The sequence below is a fragment of the Microtus ochrogaster genome, chromosome 21 (assembly GCF_000317375.1).
Source record: "Microtus ochrogaster isolate Prairie Vole_2 chromosome 21, MicOch1.0, whole genome shotgun sequence".
Taxonomy (NCBI): Eukaryota; Metazoa; Chordata; class Mammalia; order Rodentia; family Cricetidae; genus Microtus; species Microtus ochrogaster.
In genome coordinates, this window is record NC_022022.1 from 40,264,771 (window position 1) to 40,280,704 (window position 15,934).

At 41.9% G+C, this 15,934-nt stretch overlaps 1 protein-coding gene across 1 annotated transcript in view; it reads left to right on the forward strand.

The window, feature by feature from the left end:
- The window catches only part of Ttll7 (tubulin tyrosine ligase like 7), a 118,096-nt gene that overhangs the window by 15,961 nt on the left and 86,201 nt on the right, over window positions 1–15,934 (forward strand). Inside the window, exon 2 of the mRNA XM_026784191.1 lies at window positions 2,312–2,372. The gene's annotated coding sequence lies outside the window, so the exon portion shown is untranslated. The remainder of the gene's footprint in view (window positions 1–2,311; window positions 2,373–15,934) is intronic.

A 15,934-nucleotide genomic window follows, 5' to 3' on the forward strand; every position in this document is an offset into this window, starting at 1 on the left:
ATGGTGTTAGAATTGGGTCCTATAAAACCGAGAATAGGTTTACACGACATACTTAATTATTCTCAACTCCATCCTTTATAAGCTGAAGGGGAAAGTCTCTACTGAATAAGCTTTTGGTGTTGTTGTAGAGGACATAGAGATTAAGGCTCTGAACGGTAAAGTAAAATTATCTGTTTACAAGTGGTAAGATGCTGATCTTGCTGCCTCTAGTGCACATTGTCATGTTTATCTGCAGAACAGCAATGGTATGTGCACGACTCAGAGGGGTTAGATTTTATTACACAGCCTATTTAAACACACAACACAGTGCTTGTGTTCCTCCAGCCATGCATTCAGCTAACACCTATCTGGTACCTAACACGCTTCAGGAGCTTTCCCAGGTGTTTGGAATATGTGAGAAGAAGCAAACACAGTCCTCTAATCTGTAAGTTTATAGTTCACTGGAGAGAGCTAGAATTAGGCTTGAAAGGGACCAAAGGCTGTGATTGTGCCATCGGAACACAGCTAGGGACAGGAGGGCTTGCCTTCTAGAGGGAAGGATGGGATGTGCAAAGTCTGTGTAAGTGAGAAGAGACAAGTGATTGGAACACAGTGAAAGACAATGTGGCTCAGGGTCTCACTGGAAAGACAAGAGAGAAGCAGGCATCTGGATCTGATGGATGTCCACCCAGGGAGGGGAGTCTTTGGAAATGGCTTGCCAGAAGCATTCAGAGTGAGGTATTTGTTGTAGGAATTAGAAGGGTGTCATCAAGTTCTTGCATCTCTGCATCTTGTGGTAAATCAATAGGGCTGTCAATCAAATTACAGCACCTGGGCATGACTTGGGAAGCAAAGGTGCAAGCCACCCTTTGTCAGACTTACTCTATGTAACACTGATAATGTGGTTGACCTCTATGAGCCATGGAGTCATGTACGTATGTGCCTGTCTGATGTGCCAGGTTTGGAGAGGCTGAAAGAGAAGGTTCTGTAATAAATAGGATAGTTGCATGTTTAGACACTTCCCTGTGCCAAGAAAGACAGAAGCAGAGCAGTGCCAGCACGGGTGTGTGTGTGTGTGTGTGTGTGTGTGTGTGTGTGTGTGTGTGTATGTGGCACAGTGCCTACTTCCCTATACTTACCCTTACAACATAATAGCAATCTTAACAATGCATGCTGATTTATTCAGTGGCTGTTCCTAACCTGAAACCAGGCAAAGATGGGACTTGCAGGAAACATTAGCTTAATAGCACCTGTCCACGAAAGATCATTTTTAATTAGACTTTGGTTGTTTTCGTGTGAGCATTGGAAAGTCATCAGAGCTATGCAAGTCAGCTGGAGGGCGATTAGTTAAGGTGTGGAAAGGGAGGATGGGAGAGTAATATGAGATTTACATTCTGGAGTCCTGCATTCTGTTGAAGAAAACAGACTGGAAAAAAAATTGAGTAGATAGAAATATTTCTGTTAAGAATTTGTAAGTGGTCCTAGTGAGAGATGAGGACAGCTAGGATTAGAGGTGCCAACGAGTAAGGATGAGCTCTGAGATGCCCTGGTCCTGGAGAATTCAGAGTTGGTGATGGGAAGAGGAAAGTGTCGAGGCCACGGACTGGTTCTTGACACTGAGTTTGCAGTGGCATGGTGAACACTTAGATGGAAATGTCTGGGAAGAACAATTCAGTCATTGCTATAGGAGCAGGACGTCAGTAGGAGAGAATATAAGTTTGCAACATACTCATCACTGGCTTACTTTACTGGGCCTTAAGGTCCACTCAGCTTTATGGTTACAAGAAATGCAGCTGCTTCCCCGCACAGAGAACTGTCTTTTCACACCTCTGCTCCACTCTTTAAATCTTTGCGTAATCACATGATTTCCCTCCTCCTCCTCCTTCTGTTAATTCCACATCCTTCTAGTTCCTAGTGGTCCCTGGTGTCCCTATTTTGGGGATCAACAAGCTTTATTTGCACAGTCAAATAGTTGTAGCTATTCCAGTCTGCCTTTTAAGGGTCTGAGTCTCTGAGGCACAATGCACAAAGGAGGCTACTGTGTCCAGTAAGTCTGGATTTTCAAAACATGTTTGGAACAGACTTGACCTATGACCCCTTTACCAGTCTGTCATGTACTTCATTGTCTCCTTTATTTTCAATCGTCTTCAATCTCCTGCCTAGAACATGACCAAAATTTTGAAATTGTATCCCTCTGCTCCTGCTTTATCAACGTTCATTGTAAAATTCTTTTTTATTTTTCCCTTGAAGATCTCCTTTTCTTTTATAGTTAAATATTAATAATCTGACTTTTTGTACTGTCTCAAAAATAGTCATGATCTCTTCTTTTTAGAGTAAGATGACTTCCTCCTGCTCTCTCCTCAAAAGTCTGTCTACACAATGCCCTTGGAAAGGTAAGGAAGAAGTCCCCAATGAGAGGCCTACGCACCAGTGTGCGCACACCATGTCCTTGTTATTCCCCTGACATCCATGACCTATGGTCTCCACATTGTTGTCCTGTCTCCGATGACTGCCTTTCCCATTAGATAAAGACTTTTCATCCAGAATATACAAAGAATTCATGAGATTCAATAAGATGAGTTCTATTAAAAATGGGCCTAAGCCTTTAGCAAACTCTTTACAAAGGGTGATCCGCACAGTCCCCGGCTTGCAAAGGGAGATGCATTAGCTGCGTTATTAAGCCTCACCAATCACAGCACAGATGAGGTAAAAACACAGTCCTCCAATGGCCAGAGTCTAAAACACGCACAGCATAAAAATGCCGGTATGTAGAGCACCAGGAGTGCTCATTGCTTGCTGACATCAAGAAATTAAGAAAAGGTGCAAACATCGTGGGAGAGTCTTTGTGTAGGAATCAGTGTTTTTGAAGTAGGCAGTGTCTTTTATACCTGGCCCTCTCTTGAATAAACCATCAGTCTATTAATTCACCAGTGGCATGAACTATTCATTCATATATGAAGATAGAGGTCTAATCTTTTTCAAAGACCTCATTCCTAGTATGTCAATGAGGGCTCTGTTTAGGGCTAGAGCCGAGCCAATGCCCGCAGTGCCCTGCTCATTGTCCCCAGTGTCTTAGCACCTCACCCTTCTCTCCCTGCTTCAGTGCACTGCAGCCGTGCCTTTCTCTACCTGAGGGTGTTTAAGGCACCCCTGGAGGCTTTGCGGCCAGGAGGTCTTTGTCATTCCAGACCTTCACCATGCACCCCCTTTCTCTACTGTCCAAGGTCAGGAGGCTGTGTGTGTTAATTCTGCATCACTCCCACAGTAACCTCCAACTTGTGGTTGGTGTCAGATGCACTAACTCTGAACCCGGCTGCTTTATGCTGATTGTCTGTGTTTCCTAGGGAACTAAGCTCCAGCTGCTCACAGCAGAGCTGACCCTTTGTATTGCTTGTCCTTCTTTGTCTCCCGTCTCTGCTCCACTTAGCCATATTTCCTGTAACTTCCCCATACTTCTGGTGTTTGAATCCTTGCTTCTGAAGAGCATGAACTAAGCTCATCTCCCGTGTCTTCAATGTTTCTATCTTCCACCATCACCTCCTCCTATAGCTGCTCCTCCTTTCTCTCATCTTCTTATTCCTCTTCCTCCCTGTTCTCCCTTTCTCTTCCTCTGAGTACTAAGTATTGAACTCAGGGCCTTGTGCACATTAAACAAGATCTATACTGTTGAGCTCTATCCCTGATTGCATCTTAGTCTCTGTAAAAATTGTAGATGTTCTCATTTTCACCTATTTGCTGGTGATTTCTTAAACCTGACCTGGCAAAGAAAGCTCCAATCAGAATCTGAAAAGCAAGCCACTTCCACACTGATTTCAGCAGTGTGCTTTCTCTCTCTTCATCTGTAATGGGGAAAGAAACATTTTAACTGAATTCAATATGTCAGCGTGCTCCTGCTTTGCTCTGACTGCAGTGTGGATAGCACAGCATACAGATATAACTTGCGTTTGTAACATCACCGTTGCTTATTTTTACCCGATGATCTCAGGCTTGGCTCGAAGACCTGGAATCTGGGATCAGCTTGTTTACATTTTGATTTACTCTGGAAGTGTTAACCTCAGAGGTGGTTCAGCACATATTTCAAGGACTGAAGTAAACCCAGAATGCTGTGACTCACCTTTGTAATCCTTCTGTACTACTTAGGAGTTGCTCTTCTGGAAGAACCCACATTTGTTTCCTATTAAGTCAGATCTTTATTGATACAGTTTATCAAAATTCACCCTGGCATATGATTCATGATTATTTTCATAATGTTGTAACACAGGTGGATAGAAATGGAATATTTACTCAGAATCAGTAAATCAAAGTAAATATTAAACTTTACAATTTGTTCATCTATTCATGGAAAAATAAATATTATTTCATTTCATATGAATCATTTATTCATTGCCTTGCTCAAATAATTAAATCTTCTCAAACTAGTGAAAGCTTTTCATAGTCTGCTTTAATAAACATGTGATAACCCATTATTTACTGTATTAATTGAATACATTTAGATTGTTTACAATTTGCTGCTTTCCTTTTTTATTTTCTAATTTTAATCGATTCATTTATTTTTAATGTGCATAAGTGTTTAGTGTGCATGTATACACACACATGTATATATTGAGGGGTGGGGGAATGTGTGCGTAGTGCCTACAGAGGCCAGTGAGGGCACAGAATTCCTAGAACTAGAGTTACAGGTGCTTGTGAGCTGCCATAGGAATAGAACCTGGGTCCTCTGCAAGAGTAGTCAGTGATCTTAACTACTGAGTCAGCTCTCTGGAGTTTGGTATTTATTTTAAAACTGCTATTGTCTTTATTTTCTTTTTCTTTCTTTTTATTGATTTTTATTGAGCTCTACATTTTTTTCTCTGCTTCCCTCCCTGCCTCTCCCCTCCCCTCTTCAACCCTTCCCTAAAGTCCTCATGCTCCCAATTTATTCAGGAGATCTTGTCTTTTTCTACTTTCCATGTAGATTAGAGCTATGTAAGTCTCTATTAGTGTCCTCATTGTTGTTTAAGTTCTCTGGAATTGTGGTTTGTAGGCTGGTTTTCTTTGCTTTATGTTTAAAAACCACCTATGAGTGAGTACATGTGATAATTGTCTTTCTGGGTCTGGGTTACCTCACTCAGAATAATGCTTTATAGCTCCACCCATTTTCCTGGAAAATTCAAGATGTTGTTATTTTTTTCTGCTGTGTAGTACTCCATTGTGTAAATGTACCAGATTTTTCTTATCCATTCTTTGGTTGTGGAGCATTTAGGTTGTTTCCAGGTTCTGGCTATGACAAACAAATCTGATTGAGCACATGTCCTTGTGGCATAATTGAGCATTCTTTGGATATATACCCAAAAGTGGTATTACTGGGTCTTGAGGAAGGTTGTTTCCTAATTTTCGGAGAAATCTCCACACTGACATCCAAAGGGGGCTGTACCAGCTTGCATTCCCACCAGCAATGCAGAAGTGCTCCCTTTTCCCCACAACCTCTCCAGCATAAGTTGTCATCAGTGTTTTTGATCTTGGCCATTCTTACAGGTGTAAGATGGAATCTCAGAGTTTTTTTTTTTTTGATTTGCATTTCTCTGATAACTAAGGATGTTGAACATTTCCTTAAGTGTTTTTCAGCCATTTCAGATTCCTCTGAGAGTTGTTGAGAGTTCTCTGTTTAGGTCTGCACTGCATTTTTTTATTTTAAAGAGTAGCTCGGCATGCTCCAACACTTACGATTTTCTTAGGACTCGTTTCTGAACTTGGGGTCCTTAACCTAAGGCATGCATATATGTGACTTAATTAACCGAGACACACACACATATATGACCTAATTGAGGATTTTCAGTGTTTTGGGTGACTTTTCAGACTCTTTGTTACTGATGGTCTAGAGACCATAGATTATCTTCAGGTGAAGCAACAGCTTCTAGTGCTTTCAGTTTATTTCAATAATTTGCGATGCTCATTTTTCTAATTTTATAGTAGTAAAGTCAGTTATTCATAAAGTGATGATTTATGAATCAATGAGACATGTGAGACAATAATTTACTGTTGTGTTTTGAGGTATGCTATTTGTAAATATCATTTCAAATTTAGTATCATCACACTGAGTCAGTATAATCTAGAAAGTAAATTAAGAAAACTTGGCACTGTCCACTGTGGCGCAGTCTGCTTGAATGCACTCACTTCCTTTCTGGGAATATAAATATTTCATTTACCAAGGAATTCCATCACCTTCATGCTGCCTTTGCCAAAGTAATATAACCAAGGAACTGCTGACATTGGATTTTGTCAAGTGGTATTTCTGTGCTCAAGTGGAGAAAATAGAAACAATAAAATTGAATAGAAGCACTTTGCAGCTGTTGTTTAAAATGATAAAATTTAGAGAAATATTCATGGTGGAAAGATAGCTAGTCAGTTAAAAGCACTTGATCCTGTTCTAGAGAATCCAGGTTTCACTCCCAGCACTCTCATGATGGCTCACATACGAAACCACAGTTCTAGGAGATCCAACACCCGTTTTTGGCCTTTGTGGGCACCCGGCATGCATCTCGTACACAAAAATACATGCAAGCAACACACACACATACATACACACATATACACACATACACACATTAAAGAAGATGTATTTATAGAGTGCTACATTGTGCAGATGTGTGTTAGTCAAAGGAAAAAAATTCTTCTTTCATATTCTTTTTCCTATTTTATATTATAAGCATGAATGGTCTTCTCCCGAGAGTCAAGAGTTGGTCCTGAAATAAATGTGCCCAGTCCTTATTAACATCTTTAAGAAGAATAAGCTGTATGGATTTTAAGTAAAATATAACAAATAAAACAGTAAGAAAGGACAGGAGCTGGCAATGGTGGTTTATGCTTGTAATCCCAGGACCCAGGGGGCTGAGGTACGAGGACTGTAGCCAAGCTGAGGCTCTGCCCAGACTACAAAGCAAAGCTTTGTTTCAACAAGCAACATCCACAAAGAATAAAGGGAGGACCTCCTTCAAACAACCTTAATGCCTGTTACTAATGTTCTTTCTGCAACTCAGCTCCTCACGTGGCATAGGAGAACATCACTTAACAGTTGTGTGCACTAGGTTTATGAAGTCCTGTTTTTCCTTCGCAACCTCAGATGAGGCCTGCATGGGACGATGACAACGGAGAACCTGTGCGTAGGAAAGATGAGTCAGCCCCCGGCCCCAGTGTTACAAGAATCAAAAGAAGTGGTAGCATCCCAGGCTCCTATTCTAGCTGGTTGTGATGGTTAATATTGACAGTCAACTTTGAGCATCTAGAATCACTTAGGAGACAATGCCCCAGGCTTGCTAGGAAGGATTATCTCAATTAAATTAATTGAGGGGCAAAGGTTTGCTTCAGCTGTGGGCGCCACCATTCCATGGGAGCTTTAGCTCAGCCGCAGCATTCATCGTGAACAGCTTCCTGACTGTAGATCGGTGTGACCAACTGGCTGCAAGCTCCTACAGCTATGACTCACTCGTCATGATGGACTGTGCCCTCAAACTAGGAACCAGACTCAGTTCTTTCATCATTAATTTGCTTTTGTTGGGCATTTTGTCACAATAATGAAACAAGTAACTAAAAAAAAAGTCTCTGAGTCTTCCAGTGAACATAGTACAGATTAGTATATGTGCATATATTATGCTTGAAATAAAATCTTCTTTGGCCTGGAATTCAGCTGTTTCCTAACATTAACTACTAAAAACCAAGAAGTAAATAAAATGGACCCCTGGTTAGCCAGAGTGACTTCTCCATTGAAACCATTGATTACAGACAATTTACACTGGACTTATTATGCTTAAAATGCTTGTTTTGGTGAGCGAGTGAGGAGCAGAAGTTGTGTGGACGATAAGGGAAGGAAAAAAATGTCAGGGAAGCTCATTTGGGAGACAAGAGAGCTGCTACTCAGGACTTATGTTTCATGGCCAATACCGATGCCACCTGGGATCTGAGCTATAAGCAGCTGTGGCATTGACCTTCACATTGCCCCTTACGGTTGTTACTGTTGTGATGGAGCCAAGGGCATGGTGCTGTTTTATACTTTGCTTCCAGCCCAGACAGTCTCCTTCAGCATCAATGGTGCTGGTTGTCATGACTCCCACTGTGGGCCTGTGGCATTGATTGGCTGATTCTCTGGGGAATGGTTCTGTAGGCACTGCCTTGGGCTACAATGCCAATTCTATCTCTTACCCCCAAGCACAGCAATTGCCCATAAAAGCTTCTCCCCTCACATAGTACAGGCTATTTTTCAGAAATGAAGCAGTTGATTTGCATGGCTTTGTGCAATTTTGTCTCTTTTTTAAAATCAAGAACAACAGCTAACAATGCTTTCACTTGGGTCCAATTTTAGCCAGAATTTTATAAAGCGGTATTTTGAGGGAGAAGTGAGTTAGAAGCCCCTCTGTAGATGGTGAGTGGCTAGCTTTTTTTTTCCTTTACTTTCTCTCCAGAGTCAACGTTGTTAGGATGTCTAAACTAGAAGCAATCCGAGTTGCGCTCTTTCAGGCTTGAGTGCCCATGTACACGGTACAGATTGTTGGCATTAGACTGGCTGTGAACGAGGATTTCAGGGTCTGTCAGTCTCCTGCCCTGAGCCGCTGTGGTGCTGATGCTCTTGCTCTGCAGCCTCAGATCTGTGCTCTTGAGCTCACCTTGTCGAGGTCAGGCTGCACGAGGGCTGAGGGCCTCACCCTAGCCCAGGGCTGAGGCATGGCGTGAGTCACACACACTCTTCTCACCCGGAGGATGCTGCCCAGCAAGCTGGTTCTGCAGGGAATTATGATGCTGGATGCGGAGTGAGAACCTCAGGGCTTAAAGGAGCTGTTGCTCTCATTAATTTTTTACACTAGAAATAGTGATAGCCGGTAAGCCGCCATTTTCCAGCCAAGATAAAATTTCCTTGCTAGACACAACGTTACCTCATTTACTCGAGAAAACAAAACTTGTGCAGTTCAAACATGCAAAAGTGCTTTTAAAAGTCCTGCCTTTTATTTTATACACACTGGAAGTGACTTTAAGGACAGCTCTTACTTTGTACTATTTCTATGCATTCTAAAAAGGAAAATATAAGACAAACTGGTTAAGACATTCTCTTAAATGTCTTCCCCTTAGAGGACAGATTCTTTTGAGTCATTCTGTGATTCATATTGTCTGACTTGGCTATGAGGAGTGGATGGTGCAGCCCAAGGGTGAGGGTGATGCATAGAATTCCAGCATTTGGGAGGCCCAAGTGGGAGTATTTCCAGTCTGAGAACAGCCTTGGGGCTATGTAATGGGATGGTCTAAAAGAAAGAGAAAGAGGGAAGCATGAAAGGAAGGGAAGGGGGAGGCAGGCATGGAGAAAGGGAGTAAGTTTACATTTTGGGGATAAGTTTACATTTGGGGGTATTTGGGGACATGTTCTTGTTCTGTGTTGGTATGGGGTTTTCTCTGTAGTAACTGATGTCAGTGCTGTTGTTTTCGATGTGTATGAATTGATGGTGATAACCATGTCAGGATTGCTCCCTTGCAGTAGGGATGAATCCCGGTGTCATTGCCAGTGGCCCCTCAGTCTGTCCCAGCCATGTAACTCTCAACCACGTTCAGAGGGACCAGTTTGGTCCTATGGTTGTTCCTTCCCATTCAGGCTGCCATTGGTGAGCTCCCATTAGCTCAGGTAGACTGTTTCAGTGGGTGTACCCATCATGGTCTTGCTGGGGAGTTGGTTACTCACCTCCTGGTTGGCTCTATGCCATCTTTGATCACCTTCTTAACTGTAGGTGAATTTGTCAGCTGATGAGAAAGAATTAGAAAGGCCCGAAATTTTTTTTGTCATTCCCACAATTACTGTATCATCTTTACCCCCAATACATTGTGCAGGACGTACAAATTATAGGATTATAGGTCAAAGGGTTTGTGGCTAGGTTGGTTCCAATCCCTCATCTAGAATTTTTGCCCGATTACCAGAGATGTCCAAATCAGGCTTTGTATCCTCTATTGCTAGGTCTCTAAGCAAGGGCCATCCTCATAGACTGTTTGGAGTTTCCATTGTACTGGGTGAAATGCATTATTTCCTGTAGAACGATTTGGAACTTCTGGATGCAGAGTATAGTGCCAAGTTCTGCGGAGAGTGCAGAATGTCTATATTTGCTTCTAAGAGGCTTATACTCTAGTGGTTCAATGAAGAGATTCAAATGAAATGCTCAAATAATCGAATAGCAGATAATAGTAATGTATGGAGGGCATTGAAATTACACACTAAATGTACATTATTGTAAGGTTCATCTTTTCTATGTTGTTAACAGTCTTTTCTGCCCAATGGATTGACTGAAAACAGATTAAGTTCTCTGAAGATAATATCTGAAAGACTGGAGAGATGGCTAAGTGGTTAAAGGTGTGTATTGATCTTTCAAAGGACCAAAGTTCAATTTCGAGTACCTAGGTCAGTCAGCTCAAGTCCACCTGTGATTCCAACTCCATGGAATCATATCACCTCTTCTGTCCTCCTTGAGCACAACCCTGTGTGCAAACCCATGTGCACACACATATGCATACAAATAATAAAATATGTAAGATTTGACTATAAGTTCTAGCAATATGGTGTGGCCATCCAAGCCAGATAGAGACTGGAATGGATGTGATTAGCACTTCATTATTCAAAACTTTCCTAAAGACCGTGAGGGGTGCACCCACACACTAAGACAATGGGGATGTTCTATTGGGAACCTACCAAGGCCAGCTGGCCTGGGTCTGAAAAAGCATGGGATAAAACCAGACTTGCTGAACATAGTGGACAATGAGGACTACTGAGAACTCAAGAACAATGGCAATGGGTTTTTGATCCTACTGCACATACGGGAGCCTAGGCAGTTTGGATGCTCACCTTACTAGACCTGGATGGAGGTGGGTGGTCCTTGGACTTCCCACAGGTCAGGGAACCCTGATTGCTCTTTGAGCTGATGAGGGAGGGGGACTTGATCGGGGGAGGGGGAGGGAAATGGGAGGCAGTGGCGGGGAGGAGGCAGAAATCTTTAATAAATAAATAAATTAAAAAAACCAAAACTGTCCTAAAGAGTTCTCATTGTTTCCTCGTGGGGCTTGTATAGTGGATAGTTGTAGATATTGCGTTAAGATTTTAAAAATGGTAAATTCCAGTCCCACGTAGCAGAATTGAAAATCAGCCTTGTTGATTGAATATTGTGTTTAATTTGTATTCCTGATGTGCATACTATGAATATATGGTTACATCTGGTTATGTAGTTGTCTAGTGTTGACTGTCATTCTTCAGCATACTTTGGGTTGATATGAATTGCCAATGTCATGGACTTTGAATGAAGTTTTATTTGTAAGATGGTCCAAGCTAAATAACTTTCCCACATATATATGAGCATGGTGAAATAGAAGACATCTATTTTACTTGCTTGAGTCCCTATTAAATTAGTGAGAACTTGCCTTAGTTGTGGTTTCTATTGTCATGATGAACCATTATGACCAGAAGCAAGTTGAGGAGGAAAAGTTCTATTTGGCTTACACTTGTTTGAAGGACTTCAGGCTAGGAACCCAAACAGGGCAGGATACTGGAAGCAGAAACTTATGCAGAGGCCATGGTACTCTTGCTGACTTGCACCACAGGGCCTGCTCAGCCTGCTTTCTTATAGAGCCCTGGACCAGGCTAGGGGTGGCCCCAGCCACAATTGACTGATCCCTCCCCCATCAGTCACTAATTAAGGAAATACACTACCGGCTTGCCTAGAGTCCAGTTTTATGGAGACACTTTCTCAGTCAAGGTTACATCCACTCTTATGACCGCAGCTTGTGTCACCTTGTCATAAAACTAACTGGCACACCAATGAAATGTTTGATATAAAATAAGGGGCAGTAAGTTTTTGAACAGATTATTGATTCAATGCCTTATGTGACCTAATAACTTTACAGTATCAATTGACTGAATGTGATCAGGGAAGGAAATGGCCAAGGGAGGGAATCATTGAGAAAATAGATGCTCATGATTTGAGTGTATCTATGGAGGACATATTATTGTGCCCCGGCTCACTGTGTGCTCCAGTTCTCCACGGCATTCCATCCCTGTTTATTTTGAAGGATAAAAATATCCCTTTCCCTTCGTGTGTCTATAAAAGGACTAGTTCTGTGGCAAAGATTGCACTGCTAGAGAGAGTGGTTATAATAAGATTTATTTGTTTTTATTTCATGTGTATGAGTGTTGGCTTGTGTGTATGCAAGAGCACACGTGAGTGCAGAGCCCACAGAGGTCAGAAGAGGGCATAGGATCCCCTGGATCTAGAGTTACAGACTCTTGTGAGCTGCTGTGTGTGTGCTGGGAACCAAACCCTGGTTCTCTGGAAGATGAGCAAGTGCTCTTGACTGTTGAGCCATCTCTCCAGCTTAAACTTAGCGAGTTTTGTTTTTCTTGGAGCATCATTTTATTTTATTTTTTTCAGAGGTCAAAATGTTTATTTATTTGTTGTTTTTATTACTTTATAAATAATACCAATCAAAATATCCACTTCCCACTTCCCTCCCGCATTCTCACTCACCCTCCCCCGTCCCTCTCCAGTCCTAAGGGCTGCCCTGTCAAAAGGCCAAGGCAGTCTCTTTATTCAACCAATGAAAGCAACATACAAACAGAAGAACCTCCTACACCAGCCCAGCTATTGGCCAGCCGACTCTTTATTGCACCAACAAGAGTATAATGCATATTCACAGAGTCCGAAAGGATTATTCCACAGCGGTTCCCAACCACTGAGCCACCTCTCTACACATGGTGTGTCATTTTTAATACCCACAGTAGTAGCTGTAGGAGTAACAGATTCATACATCAAGAGGTTTAGTTAGCTGGCGGTGACAGAAAATTAAAGCACCAGCGGCCCAAACAAGACAGATGTCTACTTTCCAACAGATGCAGCAATTCCAAGAGGAAACCCCAGTTGCTGGGAATTACACATCAGCTACAATCACATGTGCTCCCAAGAAATGGGAGCAAACAAGGGAAAGTCCACTGAAGGCCTATTTCTCTTTCAGTTGGGAAGCCCCTTCCGCTCACTTCCTTCCCCCTGCCCTATTGATTCCTCAATGCCTGTTCGTTTAGAGTCCTGTGGCCACATACACCTGCAAGGACCTCAGGTAAATTTAGTTATTTAATCAGGCACTTTACTAATTTCTACCCTCCCTCCCCCCAAAGCTCACTCCATGGTTGTTTAGGAAGGACAATTTAATGAGTTATCTCAGATGGGGGACAGAGTCTTCCCTATCCATTAACTTTTTGACTAATATGGATGGTAAAGAGGGCTTCTTTAGCTGTTCAGGGTCTTACAGTGCAGCCAAGACTGGCCTTGAATTCAATATCCTTCTGCTTCAGTCTTCTATATGCCTGGATCGCAGTCATGCCTTGTCATGATTATTAGTTTAAATGAATTTAATACATTTAATAATTCATAAACATGGATAAGAGCATAAGCATTAAACTCACATATACCCTAACATTGGTAATGCGTGTACATGGAATAAATACCAAACAAAGAATTCAAATGGAGAACCTAAGGAGGGTTTTGTTGTGTCTTTTTGATGTCTGGCTATGTTGTTACACACTTTATCAAGCCACGGAGTGTCAGAGGAACCCCCAGGTTTATGAGCAATATTGAAGAGTTAAGTTTTGGACGTTGAGAACTATGCTGGCATCACATGGCCCCACTGTGATGTCATCTGCTCACCTGGGAGGCAGATGCACAGGTTGGTATCTATTGCGAACTTTCTGGTAAAGAACAGAGAACTGACTATAGTGGAAACTCTCCACTTGCCTCTGGATTTCTGTTTCACCTTCCACTGCAGGTTCGGGGGCTGGGAGAGCTGGGTGCAAAGGGCCCTCAATCCTACCAAGAATCTCAGAACAAGAGGTCTTTATGTAGCAAAGTGTATGCTGGTACATTGAGGATGTCTTAGATTCTTAACTGTGAGTACGTATGTATGTGCGTGTGTACATAGATGCAAGGACATCAGGTACATTTAGTGTGTGTTTGTGTGTGTGCGTCATGAACACATGTAAATGGGTGGACAGAGGTCAGTGAGATATGTAAACCTTTACTAGTATCGTATGCTATTCCTAGAGAGTGAGTGAAACTTCTTTTTCTCCCCTTTATGGTGGTTTGAGAACTATTTAAGACACAATATTATATTCTTGGATAACAAGTCCAAAGGGGCTTTTGACACTACTTAAGCATTTAAGATGTTATAAAATAATGTTTTCGTCTGCTACTTAAATAGCTCTGTTATTTGATTTGAGCTTTATTCAATTACACACTTGCTGAATGAGGTTTATGGTTTTTTTTTATTGTGTCACATAGTGGAAATATAAATATTAATAAAAGAAGATGCCTTCCAGGTATGCTGTGTTAGCAGTGCCTACATTTTCTTCATGTCACAGTAGGCTAAATTCTAAGGATGAGAAACTCCACAGATCTCTGTGAATATTGCATTTGGGTGACGTTATTTAGCCATAAACATTGAACAGATGCCGAGCAAGCTATGGAAAGCTGAAAAGCAAATAATAGTAAATCAGTGGAGCTACTATTGCCTCAGGTCAATGTTAGTTCTGTTACCAGAATGAATAAATGGTTCTTTGATTCGTTACTCACGCTTGGCTCTTACCGGTTTTCTAGAAGTGTTTGATGAAATAGTTCTTTCAGGTCGGTAACATCCTGCACAGCCAGCTCTAGGATCGGGGAGGATAGCCAGCCTGGAGATGGGACACAAGAGTTCTTATGTTTAGGAAGCAAACAGCTTCTCCAAACCTTTTGAATTTGAACACACAATGAAGAGGTTCAATACACTATTGTTAGGAGAACAGTTAGGGTGACATCATCTGTTGTTTGCCAGTTATACAGCTGTATATATTGTCACTTTTTGGCAGAAACATAGAAATTGGATCAGTTAGACTATGGAAGGAATCTTCTGTGTTTTTTAAAAAAGATTCATTTTTATTTTATGTGTACTAGTGTCTTGCCTACATGAATGTCTCTGCATCACATGTGTGCAGTGTCTGCAGAGGCCAAAAGATTGCACTGGAGCCTCCTGGATCTGGGATTGGACAGTTGGGAGCAGCTATGTAGGTTTTGGGAAGCAAACCTGGGTCCTCTGCAAGAGCAGTAAACAGCTTAGCTGCTGAACCATCTCTCCAGCTTCTTGTCTTACCTTCAATTATGAATCTTATTTTTCTGGTCTTTATTCATTCACATTTTTCTGCAAATGTTGACTTAACTCCTGGGGTTGGATTTTCTTTCTGCAGGTCTTTTGATGCATGGTGTTAGCTTCCTCCCGATTCTCCAAGCCAGCCATCTTGAAATCCACTTCTTTCCTGATCACCAAGCCTGACGGCTGTAGCAGTATTCTCTCTATTTATATGTGGGGCTGCCTGTGGCCAAGCTCTCATTTTCCCTGCCACGAACCTTCACAAATCTTCCTCGCACTCTTTCTCCTGTTTTCGTCACATAGGCAGTGTAATCTATGAGAAGTCCTTTAGGGGCTTTACATTGCCATTAAAGTCAGATCTTGACTAAGCTTCGAGGGTGATTTCCACTGTGGTGCTTCTTAATGAAAAGATATGGAACTAGATGAATCACACAAAAGTTCAAAGTTTAGAAAACAACCCAAGAATATGTAGTATATTATTGACACAGTTTAAAATTATATAAATTACACACACTTAAGATATTGCATAGAAACTGATACATAAGAAAGAAAAAAATGTATTAAGAGCAGCGTGGGAAGAATAAACACCAAGTCTGATACCTCTTGAAAAGAAGGAAGATATAGAAGCCAAAACCCGCGTGAGCTCCTGAGCTCCCCCACACTCACCTGAGTTCCTCCCCATACCTGAGCTCCTCCACACACATGAGCTCCTCCACACCCCTGAGCTCCTCCACACCTCTGAGCTCCTCCACACCCCTGAGCTCCTCCACACCTCTGAGCTTCTCCACAC